Source organism: Diabrotica virgifera, chromosome 2, assembly GCF_917563875.1.
Source record: "Diabrotica virgifera virgifera chromosome 2, PGI_DIABVI_V3a".
NCBI classification, from domain to species: domain Eukaryota; kingdom Metazoa; phylum Arthropoda; class Insecta; order Coleoptera; family Chrysomelidae; genus Diabrotica; species Diabrotica virgifera.
In genome coordinates this window covers 148726091-148749881 of record NC_065444.1, presented here as the reverse complement: position 1 = coordinate 148749881, position 23791 = coordinate 148726091, and the positions used below count along the sequence as shown (strand labels likewise).

The following is a 23791-nucleotide window of genomic DNA, read 5'->3' as shown; positions in this document are numbered from 1 at the left end:
GGTTTCTGGCTAGTTTGACTGTTTGCTAGAACAAACCTAGTATCGTTAAAAAACTAATTTCTAATAATTGCCAACTTTGCAATATGCATTAATCATATGCGTAACCTCAAATTGTGAGATCCAAAATTGTCAGATGAAGACGCTAAGGTGTCGCGTCAGTCATGCTCGGAGAAAATACCGCTAGGCTAATTTTTATTGATAAGTTTGATATCGTCATCTAATCGCAATGTGATTTGTTCTATTTATTTCCATGATAGTGTGTACTAAATTCCCATTTTTCTGTTTCTATAATTAAGCGAGGCAATAAAATCGACCTTACCTCCGAAAAAAAAACGACAAGATGGATCTAAATAATTCTTTTTGCATTCTATTTGTGAATGCGCCAGGAAACTTTGTTACCCATAGCCATGAGATATTAAAAAACTGCATTTGTGTATTCAAAAAATGCATGCATCTCAAATAGACAAAAAAAAAATTCAGAACTCGTCAGTTATCGGCGGAAATGAATTCAATTTTGTTATTCGTGGGTTTTAATGGTCGCTGCAGTGCCGGTTTATCCACTGGGCGCATGGGGCGGGCGCCCAGGGTCCCGGGCCCCGGAGGGGCCCAAAAGGGCCCGTTCCTTTAATTATAAAAAAGTAAAGTCGCTAAATAATCTACATATTTTCCGAAAATAATCTCATACACAGATACTCCAATACACTGCAAACGCCTATGTTCTATTGGTACATCCCTTCACGCCTATATACAGTGGAGTAGCCTAGCCTAGGAACACTAGGTGTAGCCCCACAGGGATCCCGTGTCAATGTTTGTGGCGGGCTCTTTTCCAAAAACTAGAGAAAATTGTCAGAAAGATGTCTCGACTTGTAGTAAATTTTGCATGTGAATCTAGCTTGGAAGCAACTAGTGATTTCATAACTGTTCAAAGTATCTACACGTTTTTTTCGGCTTCTCCTCAAAGGTGGAATTTACTGAAAGAAAGCGGCAAATGTTGTGTAAAAAGATTAATTGAAACTAGATGCTCCGCCCGGTTTGACGCTATAAATGTATTATTTAAAAATTACGGATCCATCAAATATATTTTTTTCAGTTAAACAATAATAGAGATGAAAAATCAGCAGATAGAAGTGAAGCCAAGGTACTGTACAATAAAATGGATACCTTTGAGACAGCTATATTTACACTGATTTGGGCAAGAATTTTGGCAGGAGTGAATGCAACAAGTAAAACGTTAGAAACTGTGGACCTAAACGTGTCAATTGGAGTAGAATTAATGACATCTCTTTTGAGCTTTGTTGGAGACTTAAGAAATAAGTTTAGCGAAATTGAACAAGAAGCGAAAACTTCCTTTTGCAAAGGCGAGGATATCTCAAACATCTACTATACAACTGACCTTCAAAGAATAAACAAATTAAAATCATTTTTCGAAGAAGCAGGTGAAAGTCAAATAATTTTAAAGGGGCAATAATTTTTTAAAGAGAATTGAATGCTACAAGCTACAAGGATGTAACATAAGCTTTTAGATGTTCTTTTACGCTAGATAAAGAAGAAGTTAAGACGTCAATTAATATTTTATGCGAGAAATATAAAAAAGATGTTGATGTAACCAAAGAGAACTTGCATAATGAAATTACCCATTTTGTAACGTTATGCCAAAATTTAAATAAACACATTTTATGAAAAATTTGATGTCATCCAGGATGTAAATGCAATTTTTCCCAATATTTTAACTGCAAATTTATTTGACGATTCTAATTTCTAATGAGTCAGTCGAGTGGTCTTTGTCGGCTTTAAAAAGAATAAAAACATTTTTAAAATCAAATGTGGGTCAAGAAAACCTAGACGCATTATCACTATTGTATATAGAGAATGAAGAACTGGAGAAACTGAATTGTGATAGTATTATATGGTAGTTTGCGAATGCCAAGTCAAGAAAAAAAGTGATCTAATTTTTGTCTTTATGTATTTTTTAGAATATGTTTTTTGTTTGTCGTGTCTGTGTTGTTTTGTGAAACTTTCTGCTTTTGATTCATGTTTTCAAATGTATTTTTTGGAATACTCTCTTGTAATAATGGTCTCCCGTTTTATACCGCTGACGCGCCTTTGGGATATATCTGGGTAGTCTGCTATATCTAGGGCCTACGGTATACAAGGAGGGTAACAGGGCCAGTGCTACGCTTCAACCGCCTATTATTACCCCTGGTTTTACCCAAGTTACTCATTTTATTCAGGCTGAGTCGACCTGGGCCTATAGACATTTTAAAAATGTCTAGTTGTTCTTGCCGACGCTGGGATTTGAACCCCGGCCTACCAGCACGTGAGTCAAGCATACTACCGCCAGGCGCCAGCCCGGGATTATTTTTTAAGTTGGCTATTCTTCTTGCTTGTTTATAAAAATTATTTTATGGATTTAACAATAAACCTTTATAGTTAATGCATGTGTTTTCTTGTTAACAAACTGACAACGAATAGCAATGAATGGGGCCCCTAAACCTGCAGCGCCCAGGGCCCGAAGTTAAGTTAAACCGGCACTGGGTCGCTGAAAACATATATATGACATTGGAAGTGATCTCCGGAGTACCTGGTGCCCAGGGTACCTACTACTGTTTACCTGGTATTATGGAGTTTTCGGTAAATTCATTAAAAAATTTAAAAATCATTACTCGGGGGTTGTTGGGGTCGCTAAAAACGAATATGACGTCGGAAATAATCTCCGGAGTACCTGGTGCTCGGGTGCCTAGAGTGTACCTTGTCGTCTGGTGTTTTCGGAAAATTCATTAAGAAGTTAGTCAAAAATCATTAGTTGGGGGGTTTTTGAGGTCTCTGAAAACGAATATGACGTCGGAAGTGATCTCCGGAGTGCCTGGTGCCCAGGGTACATACTGTTTACCTCGTCTTCTGGAGTTTTCGCAAAATTCATTAAAAAATTAGTCAAAAATCATTACTTGGCGGTTTTTGGGGTCGCTGAAAACGTATACAGTGCGCTGGAATAAGTGTTAACCCCCTTATTAATTTATTTATTTTTAGCACGACATAAGGGAAAAGCTCGGACTGGTCGATTTTTAAAATAATCATAGTATATTATAGAATTAATGTTTCAAACTTTACACGATCCCTCTTCAAGTGACTGGCATAACTTTGACTTTTTGAAATCGGAAAGAACATCATGTGACACCTCACTAAAAAGCTTTTGAAATGCTGATTACAAAAATGTATAATACTTTTTTCCTATTTGAGAGCGTAGGCGCAAAATTTCGGTTAATTATTTTTTAACGCGTTCATTTTTTTTTAATTGTGAGAAAAATAAAAAGTATTTTTGAAAAATTTAAACGCAAAATGAAAGACTAGATTATTACGGAGGGCTGAAATTCCCTTAGACTAAACAAAAAGTTTCTTTTGAATGATATATATAGGTATTTCAAATTAAAAATCAGACTAAGTTTTCCCTTTTTTCACCCCTGCTTATTAAAATAAACATTATAGAATTTCTTAGGGACTCTCAACCCTGGATAATACTGTAATATTTCATTCTGTGTTCAAATTTTTCAATAACACTTATTAGTTTTCTCACGATTCGAGAAAAATGAATACATTTAAAAATAATTCGACTGAAATTTTGCGCCTACGCTCTCACATAGGATTAAAATTAAAGTATTATACATTTTTGTAATCAGTATTTCAAAAGCTTTTAAAATAAGGTATCACATGATGTACTTTCCCATTAAAAAAAATCAAAGTTATGCCTGGCACCTGAAGAGGGATCGCGTAAAATTCGAAACATTGATTCTTTAATGCTATGATTATTTTAAAAATTGTCCTGTCCGAGCGTTTTGCTTATGTGTTAAAAATAAATAAGTTAATGAGGGGGGGGGGTAACCCTTATTCCAGCGCACTGTATGACCTCGAAAATGATCTCCGGGGTACCTGATGCCCAGAGTACCTACTGTTTATCTCCTCTTCTGGAGTTTTCGGCAAATTCATTAAAAAATTAGTAAAATATCATTACTCGGGGGCTTTTGTGCTCGCTGAAAAAGAAGATGACATTGAAAATTATCTCCAGAGTACCTGGTGCCTAGGATACGTACTTTTACGTCAACTTCTGGAATTCCTCTGAAACCCTTAGGTATCAAGTTTCGACTAATTATTTATCAAAATTATCGAAAACTCCAGGAGACGAGGTAAACAATTGGTACCCTGAGCACCGGGTACACCAGAGATCACTTCCGATGTCATATTCGTCTTCAGCGACCACAAAAGCCACCGAGCAATAATTTTTGACTAATTTTTTAATGAATTTGCCGAAAACTCCAGAAGATGAGGTAACCAGTAGGTACCCTGGGCACCAGGTACTCCGGAAATCACTTCCAATGTCATATTCGTCGTTAGCGACCCCAAAAACTCCGAGTATTCGAGTAATGATGTTTTACTAATTTTTTAATGAATTTGCCGTAAACTTCAGGAGACGAGATATACAGTAGTACCTGGTGCCCAGGTGCCCTGGGCACCAGGTACTCCGGAGATCACATGCGATGTCATATTCGTCGTCAGGGACCACAAAACCCCCGAGTGATAATTTTTGACTAAATGTTTTAATGAATTTGCTTAAAACTCCAGAAGACGAGGTAAACAGTAGGTACCATGTGCACCAGTATTTCGGAGATCACTGACGACATCATATTCGTTTTCAGCGGCCCCAAGAACTCCCGAGTAACAAAATTGAACCCATTGCCCCCGATAATTGACGAGTTCTGAATTTTTTTTTTGTCTGTTTGAGATGCACTTTAAGAATGCATTTTTTGTATGCACAAATGCATTTTGTCAAAATTATCTCATGGCTATGGGTCACAAATTTTCCTGGCGCATTCACGAATCGAATGCAAGAAGAATTATTAAGATCCGCCTTTGTCGTTTCTTTTTTTCGTAGGTTCAGTGCTTTATTGCTTCGACTAAATAAAGAGATGTATGTATATGTATTTTTATATTATTATGCTTATTAATTATGAATGTGTATTTCTGAGTGATGCTCGTTAATTACTTTTTACTCAATAATTCTCTTTTTCATGTCTACTTACAAAGTCGAAAATGAAATTAAGTTTCTTAAATATTTTTTCAACTACGGTTGCCTTTAACTTAATCCTAGGGTATTATCTATTTCTATTATAGTTCTTCCACGCTATTTACCCATGCATGAAATTATTCACGAATTACATTTTAAACTAGGTCTCTTTTTAACTCACAGAAACTAGTATCGCAAAATTAAACCGCTTTTCCATAGAAATCACAATAAGTTAAACAAGGATAAACAATACAGAATGTCTTGGATAGCTTATGAATTTTGACGTTTATAATTCTCAATGACAGTGACAGTTTATTGGCTTATTTGCATTTGTATTGTTTATTTAATTTTATAAATCAATAAAGTTTTATTTATTTATCGATAAAGTTTATTTATGTCGATGAAGCCATAAACCACCTTAAAAGAAATAAATCACCTGGTTGCGATGACATCACGGCAGAACTTTTACAGAACATGGGTGAATATGGTCTCCAATTAATGTGGAGACTGTGCAATCATGTATGGAGAATCGGAAAATTGTCCAGTGATTGGTGTACCGCACTATTTACTCCCATTCATAGGAAAGGCGTAACCACAAAATGTAGTAACTACCGAACCATCTCACTAATTTCACACCCAAGTAAAATTCTGTTGAGAATCATCAAGTGTCGCATACTGACATACCTGGATAGACAAATACCACAAGAACAGGCAGGCTTCGTGAAGCGTAAAGGCACAAGGGAGCAAATTCTTAATATGCGACAACTCATTCAGAAAGCACGAGAATTCAAAATTCCGATGATAATATGTTTTCTGGATTATCAGAAGGCATTTGACTGTGTAGACTGGACAGTTTTGTGGAAAGTTCTACATGAGATGGGGGTTCCTGATCATCTGTCAGCTCTGGTGAAAAACCTATATGAGAACAGTGAAACCAGAATAAGAATTGAAAACCATAAGTCCGATACTTTTAAAATAGGTAGAGGAGTCCGACAAGGATGTATTCTATTTCCAAGTCTTTTTAATTTCTATGGGGAATATATAATGAGAAAAGCACTCGACAAATTGAATGGCGGTATTTCCGTAGCAGGAAAGAAGATCTCAAATCTCAGATATGCAGATGATACAACATTAATAACTGTATCCGAAGAAGAAATGTCCAGCCTGCTGCAGCTAGTGGAAGCCGAAAGCAATAGATGTGGTCTCAAGATCAATAATCAAAAAACAAAAATTATGATAGTAGATTATTCAAATTCACTTCAGACAACAGGAGCCTTAGACCAGTTTGAAGTGGTTAATGAGTTCAATTATCTAGGATCCTACATCAGTAATACAGGATCTTGTGAAACAGAAACACGTAGGAGAATAGGCATGGCCAAAAACGCTATGAGTCGATTATCGAAAATCTGAAAAGATCGCTCCTTGTCGAAGAACACCAAAATAAGATTAGTACGTGCCTTAATTCTTCCTATATTTAATTACGGATCCGAAACATGGACAATGAAATCGGACGACAGAAAAAGGATTGACGCCTTTGAAATGTGGTGCTGGAGAAGAATGCTTCGGATCTCATGGACGGAACAAAGAACAAATCACTCAATCCTCCAAGAGCTTAATATTCAGCCTCGACTCTCCTCTATTTGCCTCTCCACCGTCTTAAAACTTTTCGGCCATATTGCAAGAAGAAGTGATGATAGTCTTGAGAGACTTATAATTTCGGGAAACTTTGAAGGGCGCAGAAGTAGAGGTCGCTCACCTACTTGATGGACGGATCAAGTACAGAAAGCCAGTAAAAACATTCTCTGAATCCATGAGGGAAGCTCAGGACAGAAGCCGATGGAAAGAGACAGTTGCTCCTATTATAGGGAATCACGACACTCAGCAATGAAGAAACGACTGAGGAGAGAGAGAGAGAAAGTTTATTTCATTTTATATTCATAAAAAATAAATATAATATTTCAGTTAAATAAAGAAGTAGTTGCAATACTGATTTTGGGTCCCCAGACATCCAGACAAAGACGAGTATTAGCAATATCGTAGTGTTGATAACTCAATTTTTGAAAAATTTGCGCTTGTCTCACTGTTTCCGCAAAGGTACATTTAAAGATATTAATAATTTATTTTATGTAACTCACTCGATAGTTTTTTATGAGTAATATTAAGTATTCTTAACAATATTAACTTTTTTGTTGTGACTGTTTTTTAATTTATTTATTACCGTTCTACACTTAGCTTTATAGGTCGTATCTTTATGTTTAATGTTGAATCCGCCAATCTTCTTAATAGTGGAAAAATATTCACTTCACTAAGATAACTCTATAAAATACGTTCACCGGATAATGTCCATTTCTTAATTATTACCACTGACACTCTGGCAGTACGTATCAATACCAGAGACATGTCAACCATAGACGAGGCTAGTCATGTGCCACTCAATGCATCGGGGTGTAACGCAAATATCAAGTACGGTGGTCTAGCTATCTTTGTCTGTCGTACGAGTGTGAGCGTATCTACCAAGAGGTGGGAGTAATGGTACGACACAAACACAGAGGCGGCGGCCATCATATGCTAGAGAGAGAAAGCTAAGCGCCGGTAGAGAGAGATAGATAGACCACCGACCCGAACTGCTCCGCGTTAGGCTATTTTTCGGACTTGCCTAATCTACGTGTTATCTACGAGTTAGTTAATTATATCTACGAGTATGATCAATAAGACTTTTCATTCACAGTCATTGGTTTCGACTTCTGTTATATTATGTCTATACTCCGTGCTTATTATTATTATACACAGATTATACAATATATGACAGAAGCTCGAAACAAATGACAATCGATGAAAAGCCCTATACACATCGACGTACGTTTCACTCTGATTTAACTTGTTTGAAAATGAATTATGACGCATGGGAAAAGTTAGCGTGGAAGAACTATATTTATGCTTCAACTCTCCTGTAAAAGTGACATCAGTTAGAGTCCTTGATACAATAATTCTATAAAAAAATAATAAGCAAATGGATCAGCGCAGAGGGAGTCGAATGTGTATATTACGTCTTGTTAATAATAATTACTTTAACTTTAAAAAATCGTGTCTAGACTGCTTATTTCTTCATCTGGTTGCTTAAGTGTTTATTTCTTCTTCTTTTTGAATTGAGATTTGAACTGCTATTTCTCTATCTAAGTCGAGTACGATTTCTATGATGGTCGCCTAAATATTTTCTATTCTGTGATATTTGATAAGAGGACTCACTAAACCGCTGTGGTTTGGCGATTGACGTCTTCTGAGCATAACCTACTCCTTTAACACATTCGCTGCCACCTTATATTTAGTCACTCTCGTATGGTGCCACTACGAAAAGAACCCTATTTAGTTCCACAGCTTATGAACGCCTAGAGGCGTCGCGTCTGTTTAACTTCTACCTGATTCACGCACGCAAAACGCCTTTTGGCGTCAGGTGGTAGCGAATGTCTTAAGGGGAACGGAGCAAAATGCAAAATTTTGACGCATGTCAAAAGAATAAATTTGCAATGTGTTTTAAACGTATTAATTTTTTTCGAGTCCTGAGAAAACTAATAAGTATTTTTGAAAAATTTAAAGCAGAGTGAAAGACTACTTTATTACCGAGGTCCGAATGTCACTTTCGGCCCTCGGTAATAATGTAATCTTTCATGCATCAAAATTTTCCATTTTGCTCCGTTTCGCTTAACTAAATAGGTAGGGGAGAGTTGCAGAAAACGGGATACCATTATTGTTTATCTTTATTACGGAAAAAATGTTAAAGGAATTATCATACATTATTGCCCAAAATAAACAGTACTGAAACTGAAACACAGATATATCTTTGTGCGCGCTGTCATATTCAAATTAACTAGTATATACCTGTCGAGTAATCTTTAAATAATTACTTATTAAGGCCTGATTGTTAAAAATGGTGTTAAATACAGAGGAGAAAATGTTTCTCGTGGAGCATTATTTTCGCTCATACGGAATCGGCCGACGTAATAGTGCAAATCTGATATACGTGTGTGATCAATTCACACAACAGTTTAATAAACGTTGTCCAAGTAATGCTGTAATTTTGAAGGTTGTTGTTACAGCATTAGAATGTTTATTAAACCGTTGCGTTGTGTGAATTGATCACACACGTACTGCAGACTTACACTATTACGTCGGCCGATTCCGTATGAGCGAAAATAATGCTCCACGAGAAACACTTTCTCCTCTGTATTTAACACCATTTTTAACAATTAGGCCTTAATAAGTAATTATTTAAAGATTACTCGACAGGTCTATACTAGTTAATTTGAATATGACAGCGCGCACAAAAATACATCTTTGTTTCAGTTTCAGTACTGTTTATTTTGGGCAATACTGTATTATTATTTTTTATAGGTATAACATTTATTGAAGCACACAAAAAACACATTTTTAATGACTAGCAAATAGAAAAAAAAAATTTATTAAAGTCCTGCACATCCCGTTTTAGCATACCACGGTTGGATAAAAGGGGATAGGTTCAAAATATTTATTTTTTTGCATAAAATTATCTAAAAAGTATATTTAAGTAGATATAAGACTGCAAAGCAAAATTTACCTTTGAAAAAACAATATCTTCAGTAGTCAGAAACTTAAAAATAGGCCTTTTTTATGTTTTATTGCAAAATGGGAAATAGGCAGCGCCGATTTAACCGTTAGGCGGACTAGGCGGCCGCCTAGGGCCCGCGCATTAGATAGAGCCCGCGTCCCGCTAAAATGCATTAATTAATATTGAATTATTTAAGTAGTAATATATGAAAAAATATAAAATGTTAAATAAATCAAATAGGGCTAACGGAGACCAAGAAAAAAGAGAATGGTTAATTTATTACTCCCAATCAAACACAGTTTTTTGTTTGTCTTCTGTTAAATATGTCAGGAAAATACAACCGAGTTAAACCAAAATGAAGCAGTTACCTCCAACGGCATTTTATATTCCATGTTCTAATCATTTCCTCAATTTGGTAATCAATTTTGCAAGCAAATTTTGCTTAGAAGCTGTCAATCATTATGGTATGCTTCAAGAAATTTTCCCTTTTTTTTTAGTTCTAACCACCGATGGGCCTTATCACTCACGGTAAAATATTGTAAAACCTCCGAATTTTAAAGAAGAGCTTGGATTGACATGAAATTTGGTATACACATAGCTAACATAAAGAAAAAAGTGATATTGTGCCGATGTGTGCTTTTGCTCTAAGGTTGAGTTCACCTCTTCTCAGGGATGAAAAAATATGCAGTCAAAATGCGTCCGGAAATGGATAAACTGACAAATTCTAAGCTACTTTTGTTTATATAGAGTTTTTAGCCAATTCAATAATTTTCGAGTTATTTGCGAGTGAATATGTTCATTTTTCAACAAAAAACGTTTTTAGACGGTTTTTCGCAAATAACTCAAAAAGTAAGTATTTTATGGTATGGTTAATTTTGATACGATAAACTTTTTTTAAAACAAAAATAAAGCTTTTTAACACTTTTGTGATGAGTTTTCACCGAAAAGTTCTTCCATTTTTAGTTATTTCACGTTGAAATATTCGATTTGGAATTTGTCGAATAAGAATCTACTTTTCATTAGCTCCAGCTCTGTTTATACTGGGTCTACATACTTCATACACCATTTTTTTGTACATTTTTTTGATTTTTGTATAGGTATGCTATATTTTTCATAAGAATATTTTTTCGATAAAATTCTTAATTTTTGAGTTATTTGCGAAAAACCGTCTAAAAACTTGTTTTTTTGTTGAAAAATATATTCACATATTCACTTGCAAATAACTCACAAAGTATTGACTTAGTGAAAAAACTCTATATAACAAAATTTAGTTAGAATTAATCAGTTTATCCATTTGTGCACTAATTTTGAACGTATATTGTTTCACCTCCTAAGGGGTGTCACTTAGCCCCAGGGCAAAATCACACATCGGCCCAATATCACTTTTTTGTTTGGCATGTTAGCTATGTGCATGTGCATGCCAAAATTCATGTCGAGCCAAGTGGTTCTTCGATTCGGAGCAAAAACCGTGAGTAAATGGACTATTACTGAAAGTTGTTGCGAAATGTCAGGACTTGTTTACTGGTATAGATTGTCAGCTAGATTTGATACTGTTATGCCTGGTTGCACCAACAGATCTTAAGCTCCAGCTTAGCTAAGCTCTACTTATAGATAGGGCCTCCTTGAGTATCACTTACGTTGCACCATAATTTTAGATTCTTACCTTATTATCAATTATATCTATTATTATATTATGGTATTTTTATTGTAATATATTATAATTATATTATATTAATTCTTATGATATTCTCGACTTAAGCTTAAGATCTGTTGGTGCAACCGGGCATAAAAGCTGTACAAATGATATATAGTGATATATAGTACCCATTATGTGGTCCAAATCTTTATAACATTTTAGTGCTGCTAGTAAACATTAGAAGTAGAAGATCCAACTATAAATTTATCAGATAGAGTTATTTTACTTAAATATTTAGCAAAAGTAACAGTAGTACGGAAAAGAAAAATCATCTTTTTTACATTTTCGTAATTTATTTTTGTAGTACTACTTTCCAAAACAGCATAAATATCTATAAATTTGTTTTAAGTAAATGGTCTCTATAAAGGGACCTACTTATTATGGCCGCCTGGGTCCCCATGATGCCTTAAACCTTCACTGGAAATACACTTCTTTATTTAGGAATAGGTACAAAGGGCGGATCCAGCACAGATTTTCGGGAGGGGCCATGAACTTCTTTGGGAGGAATACCTGGGGTATGGGGGAAAATTTTTAAAAATTGGAGTTAAAATGATGTGTTTTAAGGCACTTTTCACATACCTGTGAGTGCCATAAAGACATTCAAAACTTATCGTTATTAAATTATTTTTATTTGTCTAGCTCAGTCTGCAAATATTTACATTTACATTTATATTTTTGAAGTTATACTTTTTTAGGCGCGATTGGGAGTGAATGTAAATGGGCACGAATTCATCAAAATTGTTGGTGCCACGCGCAGACACATTATACGTTAACTCTGATTGGGTATTCCAATGACATGTCAAAAAGTATCCAATATGGCGGCTGTCGTTAAAGCATGCTTAAATAATGTGTTGTCATTTTTATTATTATGGTTGTGGTTGTTAAGTTTTGTTTTAAAAAATGTGAGAACAGAGACAAAAGTGAGTTTATAGGTTTATTGATCTTAATAGTTTTTATATATATATTTGAACTTCTATTAAAATTGTGTAAAAAATCTGACGTGTTTTAGATTTTCTACGATTCCTCAAGGGAAAAGCAATTGCTGATGCGCTCCAGTTCGTCACAAAATGATGGATTGACATTATTTTTCGAGAATTTACCATTTTTGGTGATTTTAAAATTTGACGAAAATACAAAAGATAGGAGGAAAGGAAAATACAAATACACACGATAGCCCATGAAAAAATTGTATTATAATTTTTTGTCGAAAAACGACGTTTTTTAGAGTTTATACGATTCCTAACGAGAAAACAATTGCGGGGACGACGATTCAGTTCATAAAAAATGACGCATTAACGTTATTTTTAATTTTTGGTGTTATTTTAAATATTAAAATTAGTTTAATATTTAAATAAAAATACAATTAAACTGTCTGAAATATATTTATTTCGTCGAAATCATAAAAATAGAAGTATAATTTCCTATGTGCGTACAAAGTGCACACACTCTTTCTTTTTTAAATTCTCGGAGGGGGCCATGGCCCCATGGCGCCCTCCCTGGATCCGCCCTTGCTAGGTACGTATATCAGAACAAAAGTCACATAAAAATATATGTTATTCTTTTCTGTATTATGAGAACACGCTTTATCGCTATTTAAAAAATTAATAGGCCAACAAATAAATAGGTGGATAAAACGGGACATAAAAAACTCTATCCCATTTTATCCAACTTATAAGTGTCCCGTTTTGTCCAACTCAGTCAGACATTTTTCAAAACAAAAATGGCTCCTGACTAAACGTGAAAGTAAAATTAGATAGATTACACGTGAGAATATTCGTTAATGAGTGCTTACCCAGGCAACCAAATAACGTTTACAAAACGTTGAAAAAACGTCATAATTATCACCAAACGACGTCAGTTTATCACGTTTTTTCGACGTCGAAATCACGTGAATATGTTATACCACCATAACTAACGTCATTTTTATGACGTTTTAAATACGTGATATGAAAAACGTAGTTTTTACGTCGATTTTGCGTCGTTTTTAGATTCATTTTTCATTTTATGGCTATATAAATACACAATAATTGAATGGGTCCGCCGAATAACGTTGTAAGCGCCACATGGTCAAAGAAAAAGTTTTAATATTGTGATAATGGTGAGTTTATACATTTTAAAGGTGAGTAATACAGTATGTATTTTGTATTTAAAAACTGTATTACTAACCCTTAATATGTATAAGCTCACCATTATCACAATATTAAAACCTTTTCTTTGACTTCTCAAAAACAAACCATTAGGCTCTTACAACATTATTTGGCAGACCCGTTCAATTATTCGTATGGGCATTGTTGGTATTGCAATTTTTCCATTTAAGTAAAACCAAATGGAAGGCATAGAATTACAATATCCTCAATGCAAGATATATAACTTACATAGAATTTTCACTTTTATATTATATTTACTGTGTCACAACTGAAACGACATATAAACTAATAAATCATTTATTAACAAGTTAAACATTTAAGTCACAATTTAATAACAAACTTAGGTTTAAACCATTTAAGTTATACAGTGCTAGTCAAAAGTCCGTACCCCCCCTCGTATCTTTTGAACGGTTATACCTATAATAGTGAAATTTGGAGGGAAGAAATAAACGGACGTAAGCTTCTTAACTAGTCATGACAGGTGACGTAATAGTGACAGATGACTTTACAGCGCCACTCTGACAGATAATTTTAAATGAGACCTTATGACAAGTGATACATCGTTTAAAAGGTATTGAAAATGCCTATTCAGACATACTAATTTTGTTTGAGTTTAAGCAAATTTTGATGAATAAATGAAATAAATATAAAATTGTACTTTCGCATTTAATTAATAAAAATTCTAAATTTCGCCTATGATTACTTGTCAAAAAGGTTGATGTTGTCGTAAAACTACTAGAGAATTGAAAAACGTCAACTTTTTTGACAAAAAAAACCATAGGCGGACATTTGAATTTTTATTAATTAAATGCGAATCTACAATATTATATTTATTTAATTTATTCACCAAAATCAAAATCCACTTAAACCCAAAAAAATTAGTATGACTGAATAGGTATTTTGAGTACCTTTCAAACGAGGTATCACTTGCCATAAGGTTCCATTTAAAATTATCGGTCACAGTGGCTCTGTAACGCCATCTGTCATGAATAGTTAAGAAGCTTATGTCCGTTTATTTCCTCCCTCCAAATTTCACTATTATAGGTATAACCGTTCAAAAGATAAGACGGGGGGTACGGACTTTTGACTAGCACTGTATAATATATACAGTGAGCACGTAAAGGTTGGAATAAATTCATTTTCTCGAGAATGGACGACTTTGGAAAAAAATCCCGAAACCGGTCAACTTTTATTTTTAAATTACAACTTTTTGACATACATGTCATACTAGTGACGTCACTCGCCTGGGCGTGATGACGTCATCGATGAATTTTTTAAATGAGAATAGGGGTCGAGTGATAGCTCATTTGAAAGGTAATTTAATTATCTATACAGTAATATAAACATTAACATAATTATTTATACAGGGTGTCCAAAAAACTTTTTTTTAATTAAATTTATTGACAAAAAGAAGAATGTGTGTAATTTATTTAATTCAAAATACATTTTACTGCTATTAGAAAACAGGAAAAAATGTTAATTTGATAAATAAGTATTGTTCTTTTGGTTAAATTCAATATTGAAGTAGCCATCCACTTGCCTCTTGACAGTTTGAAATTTAATTTAAGCGAAAAGCAATGATTATTTTTCAAATAAACATTTTTTTTCTGTTTTCTGGGAGCACTAAAATGTATTTTTAATTAAATAAATAACATACATTCTTCTTTTATGTCAATAAATTTAATTAAAAAAAAATTTTTGGACGCCCTGTATAAATAATTATGTTAATGTTTATATTACTGAATAGAAAATTAAATTGCCTTTCAAATGAGCTATCACACGCCCCTATTCTCATTTAAAAAAATCATCGATGACGTCATCACGCATAGATGGGTGACGTCACTAGTATGATATATATGCCAAAAAGTCGTAATTTAAAAATAAAAATTGACCTGTTTCGGTATTTTGTTCCAGAATCATCCGTTATCGAGAAAATGAATTTATTCCAACCTTTACGTGCTCACTGTATAATTATACCACACACTTTAAAGGTACGATTCCGACAACGACTGCAGATGGCAGTTACAGTTGTCACCATGACAGACGTCATTATTTTGCACTATTAATTTGCATATTTATTAGCAACTGACATTCTGCCGGACAGCAGTTGCAGTCAGATGTCGGAATCAGTCTCATACAAATAAATAGTGCAAAGTAATAACGTCTGTAACGCTGACAACTGCAACTGATGTTTGCAGTTGCAAACATTAAATACGAATCGTACGAATCAAAGGTACGAATCGTACCTTTAGTCCCAATATGTTGAATTTCAATGAAAACTATCTGCTTTTATATTTATAAATTTTAAGGGAAACGATTGAATAATAAAAAATAGGACAAAACTATAATAGTCTGTGTTCTCACATATTATATTTCCATACAAATTGATTTCAAATAATTATTACACATTTTTGCATACAAAAAGATCTACAGACACCTGAAAAGTATATTTTTTTATTAAGAGACTGTAATGACCAAATTAAAATAATAAAAACAATTTACACGCGATATCTGATAATACACACTTAAAAGACTAATACATAAATACTCATGATGAAGAAGTACATTATAATTAAAAATGAATAACCATTTTCATATCGCTGCAACATGAAGCCAAGCCGTCTTATATTTAAGTTGGTTTAGAGAGCGCAACAAGCACTCTGAGCAAACAGTTTCAAAACTCATTAGTTTTTCATCAGAGAATGTACATAGCTATAACATCTGTACATGCATTGCGTTCTTCGTCTTCTGTCTTGCTGTGGGCATACTAATCTGCAAATAAGGTTGCTGCAATATGGCTGCAAACTTCACTATTACCGGCCATACACATACAATGTGCATTTGCTATGTCATTGGAACTGGCTACTTTCCCCATCACCTGAAACATCACCCAAGCATCTAGTGGTTTAGCATTAGCTTTTTGGGAATGCTTCACCTAAAAAAAAAATATTTTATCCTTGTGGGAATGCTTCAACTACACAAATTTATTTTTATTAGAGTATTTGCATTCTTTAAAATGATTGAGATTATTTTAAAATCAGACATTCATATAATATAATTTTAGAACAAACAATCATGACTGTTTATTATTCTCTTTTCTATGATAGCAATTACATGTCGTCGACCTAATCTATAAACTGTGTAACTTCATTTATCCAAATTTTACAGGAGACACAAAAAACAATTTCTCTAAATATGAGTAATGTGAATACTACTACATATTAAAAGATAGGATGCTAAAATGGAATATTTTATAGATACACATATCACTAACATTTGTATATTGTTTAATGGGTATCTATTATTACTTACCACCAACTTTTTCTTGAAAATATCACTTTCTAAACAGTAAGGTCAGTCGTGTATTATGACAAACTGAGACTTACATATTTTTCGTAATAAATTTGCCGCAAGGGAGACATGGTGTATATGAAGAGGTCACTATTTAATCTTCTGGTACAAATATGCATGTGCATCCTTTTTTAAATGAGTAGGGATTTTTTCAAATAAATGGCAGTAATAACTCATTTTCAGAGAAATATGGAATTACCCAGTTTACAAATTAGGACGACAATATGTCTGGTTTCATACAGATATAAACGTAAATAAATCTAATATTTAAAACGAATTTATCCAAAAGACACTAATACTGTTATTATATATTTTCATAGTGAATAAATAAAATAAAGGCATACCTTTCCAACCATAATAAAGAAATCCACAACAATTTTTACTCCAACTTTCAAAACAAATCCAGTTGTGAAGGCTTTTATGTGCCTAAAGGCTTTTGTATGCTTTCATCTGCTGCTTAAAGTAGTAACTGTGAGACTACCAGATATGATGACTGAATTTTATATGGATCTAAATCTCCAATTATTTTCAGCTTCAATATGAATATCTAAAACAATAAAAGAAATAATGTTATTGCTTGCAAAATTCATCATTATTGATAAATATCAGGGAAAAATGAACAGTAAATAAAAATTGTTTCACCTACCTTTTTCTCCAACATTTGGAGTTTCCAATAATAATTTCTTTAAATAATCACTTTGCATTGTGGTAAATTTATAAAATTCACAAATGACAAACAAAAGTTTTAAAAAATACACAAAAAACAGCCAACAAAATCCAATATTCCAAAATAGAAAATACGACATCAAACAATGAAATGAAACGACGATACAATGGATACAGATACAAATACAAACATAACCTATAACCTTCTTTTCTTCTTTTTTTGTTTGAATGAAGTTAAGCTTCTACCAATTTCGTGAAGTCAGACTTAGGCTGTCTGAAATGAAAACGTCTTTTAAACGTATTTTAACGTCATTAATCTTACGTATTTAAAATCACCTACAAAAGATGTCAATATGACGTAATGTTCAACCACGTGTGTATATTCAACCAAAAACTGACGTTTCCTCGACGTTATATGACGTCTCTTGGTTGCCTGGGTAATTAAATGTAATAGTTACCGGAATTATACGTTTAGATATGTAGGCAATATAATGTAGAAAACAACGCACTTCAAAGTGCAAAGTACCAAAAAAATAGAGTCAAACAATTCTAAACACAACAACTTTTCATCAAATAATGGCATCGAGGTAAAAAACTGAGAAGGTTAAAATGACGACTGAGAACAAGTTTTCGTCATTGTCCGATTGATAGCAGCACTAGTTGGGTGTCTAGGTTAGGTACCTATCCCGTTTTATCCGACTATCCCGTTTTATCCAACTCTCCCCTACCTACCTTGTTAGTAGTTCCTTGTTTTTTCATTTTAGCATTCTGCACACAGGTCTGGTAAATTCTAATTTAGTGTTGTTTTAAAATTATGTAGTTATTCATACAAAAGTATTTTTCAAAAAGTTATATTATAGTTATGATGAATTTGTATACGTTTTACTGTTAACCCTGTCGGTTGAGGCATCATGGCATCATGCGCCAGAGAGGCTCCAGCGAATGTTGCTTTTAAAAAATATAGGTAAAAGCAAAAAATATTCATTATCTCTTATTAATTAGTATTATTAAGAATAAAATTGATATAAATATGATTTTTTAGTAAATATAAAAATTCTAAATTCTTTTGATTTATTTTATTTATACTTGTACACGTAGCCCACCCTATGTGACAATTGCTGAACTAAAACAGATTGGTGACTGTATTTGAGAGAAACCTGTTTCTATAAAGTGAAAAGACATGTCAGCTTAGCATCAAGAAATATAGAATGCGTCTATACTCGTTGGTGAGTAAGTGTATTAACTAAAACCAGTAATGTGGGTGGAAAACTAACTCTCTGTCCCACATTACTGACTAAAACCAACGAAAAAACGCCTCCAGTTTAACATAAATATTTCTTAATTTAAAATATTTTGTGAAAACGGTTTCGGAACTGAAAATCGGAAGGTCAAAAATAATCAGTTTAGGTCCCTTTAAATTCTCCATAATACCTATCCTTGATTCAAATATTATAAGGGTAATATCAAAGAATGTAGAAGCTAATTATAGAGAGAAAATAATTCCTTGATAATCTGTATCAACAATAATTTAATATAAACGCCAATATTATTGTAGATATTCTAATACATTTCTGAATTTCTCTTGTATTTATGTCTAAATAATTAATGTGAACGAAACTTCGTGTAGACTCCGTGGCGCAACGGTAGCGCGTCTGACTCCAGATCAGAAGGTTGCGTGTTCAAATCACGTCGGGGTCAAAATTTTTATTTTTCTTACTATTTTTTTCTATATTTCTATACCACCAGTCCGACTTTTTGTAGTATAATAAATATAATAATATTTATTGTTCATATTATCATGTTTGCGATATCCTCAAGCTCTAATAAAAAATATTTCAAAGAATATTTTTTACTAAAGGTACCGTGTGTAAAGGTACCTGTGACCACAGAAAAAAGTGTTGTGTGATTTGGTAGAATGCGATCTTACCCTTCAAAAAATATGTCACGTATTTCAGCACCTGTTTTAAGCGCGCCACGCACGGCGAGCTAAGCTATAATATATATTACAGATTTATTCGCGCTGCATATCCCGAACGTATCCTGATTTTTCCCAGGATATAAGTTTTGTTGGTGGAGACATTGACCCAAATTTACTATGTATGTCTTTGTACTCACTAATAATGCTCAAAAAATTACGGGATCTGGATTGTAATGCATTTTTTTTATAATTCTCATATCATAGTTGCGCGTGAAGTTAGGCGTATTGATGACAGTTGATTTTCAGTTCACCAACGGCAGGCGAGTCTTTGCGAATATCCTATGTATATCTCGAATATGCCTACCCGAGCGATATGGGAGCGATATATTTTTGCAAATATTTTGACGCGATGGCAGCGCCATGTGGTAGAATGAAGAAATATTAATGAAAGCAGTCGTGTTGACGGATGTCATTGTCATTTCATCCAAGAATGCAAGGAAAAAAATTTTTAATTTCAATTTCAATGTATAATTTTTATTTTCGCCTAATTTTTCAGGGATCAAAAGACGCAAACAAAACATCTCTATACGTATATTCAAAGAATAATTTGTATTAAGCAAACCTTAGTCAATACAGGTAATAGTGACAAATTAAAATGTGTTCCTCTTTATGATTTTTAAGATCATAAGATTAAACACCAAAAATTATGAATTTTCAGAAAAATGTAACATTTTGTTAATTATTTCTATATTACGTGATTATTTACTTTATTTATGGTACAAGAATTTTTAACCATTATTTTAATGAGTAAGATATTAAATAAAGCACATCATGTTTTCAAAAATGTTTATGCCTACAAAATTTTCAAATTTTTTCTAGCCTTCAAGTTTAATAATTTGTATCACAACTTACGCTGTAAATAAAGGGATGTAACAATTTATGATCTAGTCCATTAATTAACTACATTTATTTAATTACTAAAAATATGTAGGTAAAAAAGTATCATCTTCCTCCATAATTACTGTTTTTAAATAACTTTCTATGTTGTTCTGGATATTATTAAAATGAATTATAATGATATCATCAGCAAATAATTTTATCTTACTTCTAAATGTAGTAGCGATAATGAATTTATGCAAATAAAAAATAGTACAATAAGAACTGATCCCTCAGGTATTTGCATTGGGGTTTATAAATTTTACTTGAATAATTTTCTCTGTCATATCATACAGGGTGTCCAGAAAAGATTGGTCGGTCATAAATTATACCACACATTCCGGGGTCAAAAATAGTTTGATTGCACCTAACTTACCTTAGTACCTAAAAATGCGCTCATAAAAAAAATTTACAGCCCTTTGAAGTTACAAAATGAAAATCGATTTTTTTCAATATATCGAAAATTATTAGAGATTTTTTATTGAAAATGGACATGGGGCATTCTTATGGCAGGAACATCTTAAAATAAAATTATATAGGTAGTGAAATTTGTCCACCCCATAAACATTTTATGGGGGTTTTGTTCCCTTAAGCCCCCCCCCAAACTTTTGTGTATGTTCCATTTAATTCATTATTGTGGTACCATTAGTTAAACAATGTTTCTAAAACTTTTTTGCCTCTTAGTATTTTTTACATAAGCCAGTTTTTATCGGGATGCAGCTTCTTTTTTAAGATGTTTACATAAAAATTTTATGGGCGTTTTATTCCATTAATCCCCCAAATCTTTGTGTACATTCCAATTATACTATTATTTTGGTACCATTAAATAAACACAGTATTACAACTGTTTTGCCTCTTAGTCTTTTTTTGATAAGTCACCTTTTATCAAGATGTAACTTTTTTTTCAAAATATACCAAATGATCTAAATTATAAATAAATTTTCAGATTATTAACAGCTCTCTATAATCGTACTTAATCATATACAAATATGTGGCGGATTCAACAAATATTCAAAATATCTCGATAAACACTAGCTTATCAAAAAAAATACTAGGAAGCAAAAAAGTTTTAAAAATATTGTGTTTACCTAATAGTGCAACAATAATAATTTAATTGGAACGTACACAAAAGTTTGGGGGATTTAAGGGAACAAAACCCCCATATTTTTATGGGGTGCACAAATTTCACTTTAATGTTTTTAAGATGTTGCCGCTATAAGAATGCCACATGTCCATTTTCAATAAAGAATCTCCTGAGCTTTCGATATATGAAAAAAAAATTGATTTTCAGTTTGTAACTTCAAAGGGCTGTAACTTTTTTTGTGTGCACTATTGTATATAGATAAGTGAGGTTTAATCAACCTATTTTTGACCCCAGAATCTGTGGTATAATTTATGACCAATCTTTTCGGGACACCCTGTATAATTTTGAAAAATGCCAGTAATTTCCTCTTATTTCAAAGCTACTTTGTTGACTTTTATTGATTAAGGTAATTCGATAAGTTGACTTTCCTTTTATTGTTTTTGTCAATCGATCAAACAGTTTATCCCTAGTAAATTTCATTAGATCATCTGTCGTTTTATCCAGTCTTTTTACCTTCTTTCCTTCCAAATAAAAAATATGCTTAGGACTTTATGGAATGCTTCTAAATACATATTTGTATTTATTCCCAATCCATACCTATAATAATATGCCCATGATTTCACTCAATTAGCATAGTTATGTTGAAAATAAATAGTAAATTCTTTTGTAGTGCCATTGTTGTGAAGTTCATTTAGGGTATTTTCTAGAAGATTGCTAAATTCATTTTCACTGGTACTGTTCATTAGAAGTCTTAAACATTTATATACTTCAGCTTTAACTTATTGAGAGCCATTATTTACTGTTTTTAATTGTTTTTGCCAGTTTTGATCAACATGCCAAGCACAAAATAAGCAAGGTAGCGGTAAACGCATTACACTTACCCAAGCATTATAGAAAACAGCATCATCATCACACATAAATACTTTAGTAGTTATAGATCCAGTTTCAGTTTTAATAATTTAAAAGAAATGGGCCATAAAAAATTTATCCGTTTTATTTGAAATTAAGTATGGCACAGGAATACCTTCTCCATACTCATCAACAAGAGTACTTAATAGAAAATCATAACTGTTTGTGCTATGTGTGGAATCTATACAAATGAGGTTTCTACCAAATTTCTTTAATAATTCAATCTGATACTGGGTCATTAAGATCAGAACAATATCGTCTTTCTTATACATATTATTTTCTGCTACTTTCGATTGTAATTTGTAATAAATTACAGGTGATTCATCACCTTATTTATTACACATATTATTTATCCAAGGAATCACGCTAACAGCATCATTTTGATGTAAATACATAGATTTATGTGTACAAAACTCCTTTTCAATTCAAGTAGTTTCATTTCATTTTGCAGATCTTTTCGATTCAACAAATTAATTCGTTTAATTAGCAGTCATGATACTTAGTTATAAGTATTTTCAATGATAGTGTAGCCTACCAATTTATTAGAAACATTAATAACAACAGACACAGGTATTTTTTTTAATGTGAGTTAACATAAACTATTTGCCATGGTCTTCAGGCCATAAATGTACATAATATTTTGTAGCAATGCAATTATTCTTACTTTAAGGTGATTCTGGATATGCTCTAAGTCAGTTGATGTTGACATCCATCCAAAATGCATTACCTGCTACTCTAGAAGAAATATTCATCACAGAAGAACTGAATCCCCTATAGAGAGATGCAATGGGATTTTAAAATGGAGGCATAGAATTTTACACTCCAACCATGGCTGAATAAAATAAATAATAATGCATGCACTGTGCTGCACAATTTGTGCATTGGTATGCATAATGTACCCCCTATTGGTTTAGGTGATGAAGAAAACAATCATATAGATATTGATTATGGAAATGTCAATGGAATAAATATAGAAGGTAGAATTCGTGATAGAGATCTGCTCACAGGAAGAAGACTCCAACAAATGCTAATTCAAATTAATTTTAGAAATTAATTCAATAAGTTTGGAAAAATGTATGTTCTGTGTTATTTGTACTTTATGTAAATATTGTTCTGAAGCTATTTTCTTGTGGCATTTTTTTTTAGATGGGAAATAAGCCACAATTAAATTGAAAAAAATAATTTTATTAACGTTTCGACGTCCAAATCGGGTGTCGTTGTCAAAATACAAAAGACTACTAAATTAAACAAAAATGTTGCTAAGTAAAAAATTCTTCTAATAATTTATTTAATCTGACTCATTTATATTGGCAATTCAGACATATATTATACATTTTAAAGTAGAAGACTTTAAAATGATATTGCCAATATTTATGAGTTGCGTTCCTGGGACGACTTAACTGAAAGATAGTTCATTCGATTACATGAAATCAACCTCAACTCAAG

General features: G+C 32.8%; 1 long non-coding RNA gene and 1 other non-coding gene across 2 annotated transcripts; both read left to right on the top strand.

Moving 5' to 3' along the window:
• Nucleotides 1-19124: 19124 nt before the first annotated feature.
• On the top strand, nt 19125-19196 carry Trnaw-cca (transfer RNA tryptophan (anticodon CCA)). Its single transcript has one exon. It is a non-coding gene; the product is annotated as a tRNA-Trp (tRNA).
• Nucleotides 19197-19466: 270 nt separating this feature from the next.
• Nucleotides 19467-23470, top strand: LOC126879666 (uncharacterized). The gene is made up of 2 exons (XR_007696184.1): nt 19467-20052; nt 23016-23470. It is a non-coding gene; the product is annotated as an uncharacterized LOC126879666 (long non-coding RNA).
• The last annotated feature ends 321 nt before the right edge of the window (nt 23471-23791 follow it).